The following is a 4,323-nucleotide window of genomic DNA, read 5'->3' as shown; positions in this document are numbered from 1 at the left end:
AATTTGACAACTGATTGTGTATGTGAGGTGTAGCCCTGAGAAGAGAAAGAACAAGGTGTCAAAAGATCACTCATTAAATTAATTGGGGACCCAGTGGTAACCCATGTATGGTATGCCATCCGCTAGTATAATAAGAGGCAGGTATGGAGTTGAATGGAGGAAAGGATAGGAAGCAATTTTGTTATTATTAATTTGAGTGTTTGGGAGACATTTGGAAATGTGCAACAAACAATTTTATCCATCTCAAATAGGCCATATGTGAGTTTAATGGAGAGCCTCCAGAATAGGATTTCAGGATTAGAAAGACTTAGGGATTTTCTAGAATGATGTTTCTTAAGGTCTTTTTCCCCCCCCAAATAGACCCTTTTGGCAGACTGATGAAGTCTATGTACCCCCTCTTAGAATAAGAATTTTCAATGCATAAAAAGAAATAAATATGATAATTTCTATGCAGCTGTCAACATATTAACAAAAAATGTTTTTTTTTTTCAAATGAGAGATCCCAAGTTAAGAACTCCAGATCTGATTCAACTCCCTATTTTACAGAAGAAGAAATTGAACCCATGAGGGTGCTTGACTTACCTAGATTCACACAAGTAGTGAGTAGCAGATAAGGAATTCAAGCAGAATCCAACTCCAGTGATTTCTCCTTTCTAAGATGCTGGGCAGAGTACAGGCATGATCAATACTTGTTGAATTAAATCGAATGCAAAAATTGGGAGGCTACCTTTTCATTTGTGCTCCTCCCAGGTCCTGCAGAGAGGAGGGGTGAAGACGGATAGGAGTGGACATGAGTCCAAGAAATGAGAACAAGAAATACCAGTCCCAATATTGGCACTACTTGGTCCTGTCTCTTAGCTCCACCTAAATTCACCTGATTCTGTAAACCTTAGGCTAGGAATGGTCCTGTGGGTTGGCCAAAGAAACCCAAATACCTGTGTCCCTGGAAGAGGCAAAGGCTGGCACCTAGACTTCTGGGTCCCTGAAAGGACTAGCAGGCTTGGATATTGGGATATAAGAGTCTTGATGCCTGGGTATCTTTGAAGTGATAAGATACCTGGGTCCCTCAGGGGATGGGGGCTAAGGGCCTAGATGCCTGAGTCCCTATGAGGGTGGTGATAGGGAGATCAAAAGCCTGTGTCCCTAGAATGGAGTACAACCCCTGAGTGTCTATGGGGACTTTCACCAAACTATATGTTCCTGGGGGTGGAGGATGTAGGAGCTCTGAGGAAACCCAGGGCTTACCTGGCTATTTGTTGTTAGAACTCTAGTCTTGAGGGAGTGGAGTAGTCTAGCCTCTAGGTTCCTGATCTAGCATATAAAGCCTAAATGCCTTTCCTGAGCTGCTCAGAGGCCCCACCCCTCTGTCCATCCAACCCCTCCCCTCCACATATACACATATATCCTGGCAAAGGTTGGCTAGGTTCCTCAGTCTTGGGGAGAGAATAAGGGAACTCATCCTATATTCACTCCTTGATCTCCCAACCCCTCTTTCAGGAAATCTCACTTCTATACTATCTGAGACCATAATTCCAAGGGATCTTTAGGATCCCTGCCTCTAAAGAAAAAAAGGATAAACTCCTGAGGGAACTTAGAGATGATTGTCGATGGGGAAGTTCCAGTGCAGCAGACATCTTGTTCCCACTGAGTCAAGTCTATGGGGATAGAGAGGAAAACACCATACCTTTTACTTTGAAGAGGATGGCTCAGGCTGTCCATGAGATAGGACCAGGAGGCCTAAAAGCTTAGGAGAGGCTAAGAAAGGGAAATAGCTTAGGGTTCTAATTCTATTTTTGTTTTATGTGATTTTGAAGGGAATCCTTTCCCCTCTCCAGACTTCAGTTTTTTCTGTATAAAATCAGATAGGGACAGGCTGCTGTTCTCTTATATCTCTAAGCCTCATCTGACCTGATGACACTCTGCCTTGAAAGTCACCTAATACAGAACAGGACAGTTGTTTTCAAAGTTTCCTCACCCCATTAGTCTTTTGTGGCACCCTTTCTCCTTGTACCTCAAGAAATCCCATTCTAAGAAAATGTTATGCCACTCCACCCTTTGTAGTTTCCCCCATATCTGTACCATATGTAACTGAAAAGTTATAATTGCTCTGACTTTCTTATCCAAATCTTGATGGTTTCTCCCTTTTTAAGCCTGGTGTAAAGATGGGGAGATGGTCAGGACACAGGGAAAGAAGTGATACTCAGGGCTGGGGATCTCTCCCCTGGCTCCTCAGGGGCCACCCATCTGAGGTTGTTTGCTCTTTTTGAGGTGATATGAAAGGTTGGCAGAAAGTCCAGACAGAATGAATCAACAAAAGGACTTTCCCTTGGTGTTCCCTTCCAAATTGCTATTACTAACTTTTATGAAGAAAGCAAGGATGCCCATTAGTGAAAATTTGACCTAGGAACTGAAATTAACTATCAGTGTCTCAATAAGGATATGATCAGCTTCCTCTGTAGAAAAGGTCCTTTTCCACAAAACTCTAGAATTCCCTCCACACCCAAGTGTAATATTCAGTAACTGTGCTCTTTCAATAGAAACAAGCTGAAAACCTCAGAACTTGAGACTGATTTATAACCCTTCCATAAAGCCATAGTTCTGTATAGTCTTAATGGAGCAATAAGTAGTGTAAGTGTTGGTTCAAGTATTCCAGCTCTCCAACTCATGTAAGCAGTGGAAGGAATACTAGTCATATCAGAAGAAATGGCACTCCACCAGGATAATAGAGGAACTAGAAAATGTACCCTCAGGCCAATGTGGCAATGTCATTATAGACTCATTCACCAACTCATAAATGCAACCGAATGATCTAAACTGCAAAATTTGCAAACCCACCATGCTGCTTAAAAGCCAGTTAACCCTCAACATACTAGTGAAAATGGAACATGAGAGCAACTTGTCTTACTTACTTAAAAAAAACCCAACGATTCTTACCTTCTCTCTTAGTATCAGTTCTAAGACAGAAAAATGGCAAGGGCTAGGCAATTGGGATAAAGCGGCATACCAACATCACACATCTAGGAAGTATTCCCTATTTGCTTTTTAAGGCAAGTGAATTCAGGGGCAGCTAAGTGACTCAGTGGACTGAGAGCCAGATCAGGAGATGGAAAGTCCTGGGTTCAAATATAACTTCAGACACTTCCCAGCTGTCTAACTCAAGAGTGTCAGGACTCTGTAGCAAATACATACCTGGTCCCCACTTGTGCGTCCTCTGATCTATCCAGAGAAAATGCTTACTAGAATGTCTAGATTCTGTTTCTTTAATTTGACTATGTATGTATGTTTGTTCTGTTGCCAACTGGGTCAAAGCATTGGTCAAAGGTTTTACTTGCAACACAAGCTTGGGAGAGCTAAAGAACTGGACTGGAATTTGGCTCTCATCAGGGTTCTTCCTAGTTCCTGGGGAGGAAGAATCATATAATTAAAGAGTTAGAAGGGAATTCAGTGATATTGTAGAGTGATCCATATAGAAAAAGAACCTTAATATAAATAGACTCAACAAGTGGTAGTTTGGATCCTTGGACTGGAGATCTAGAAACCTGGATTTTAGTCCTGGCTCTACCCTGTTCTCAAAATGTAACCCATAGCAATTCTATACCTGTCTCTGGTTCGATTATCAGACTTATGGAGATTTGTAAATCCAGATCTAATCTCTTTCTTTATTTCCAGTCTTTCATGCTTGCTGAAAGACATCCCTGCCTAGATGTCTCACTGATATCTGTTTTGACTTATTAGCTTTTATTTTTTATAATATAAGTTATGATATAATTTATAACATAATTTATTTTATGATATATTTGATATCATATGACATATATTTATGACACAATTTAATTTATGATATAATAAAAGTAAAAATGAATGGACATTTCTTTCCAGAAATTTTTAAAATTATTTTTAAAATTATTTCATTGCACTCTTCATTCTAGTCAAATTATCCTTGAAATTCCCTCAAAAGACCATTTTATTCCTTTCTTCCATACTTTTGTATAAAAATAAAATTATCCTTAATGCTTTTATGTCTTTAATCATAAACCAAGTGATTGCATATAATCCTTTAGGTAGCAACTATAATAATGATTTTAGAAAGAGTTAGATTCAGTTGTTTATTAATTGTGTATAAGCATAGTAGTAAATGGGGAAAAGTAAGCTTGGTATGTTGGAATTTATAGCTACCAATAAAATTAAGAACTACTGCTACCAACTTTGGAATGATGAATGTACAGTTTAAGTTGTTGAATACTAAGATGAACAGATACAACCTTAGAGTCAATATTAGAAGCTGATAATTTGTTACAAGGCCAAGATGGTGTTTACTTTTGT

At 39.4% G+C, this 4,323-nt stretch overlaps 1 pseudogene; it reads left to right on the top strand.

Moving 5' to 3' along the window:
• The first annotated feature begins 790 nt into the window (after nucleotides 1-790).
• On the top strand, nucleotides 791-2,813 carry LOC123256739 (annotated as a pseudogene).
• The last annotated feature ends 1,510 nt before the right edge of the window (nucleotides 2,814-4,323 follow it).

The sequence above is a fragment of the Gracilinanus agilis genome, chromosome 1, assembly GCF_016433145.1.
Source record: "Gracilinanus agilis isolate LMUSP501 chromosome 1, AgileGrace, whole genome shotgun sequence".
NCBI classification, from domain to species: domain Eukaryota; kingdom Metazoa; phylum Chordata; class Mammalia; order Didelphimorphia; family Didelphidae; genus Gracilinanus; species Gracilinanus agilis.
This window is presented reverse-complemented; position numbering and strand designations above follow the sequence as displayed.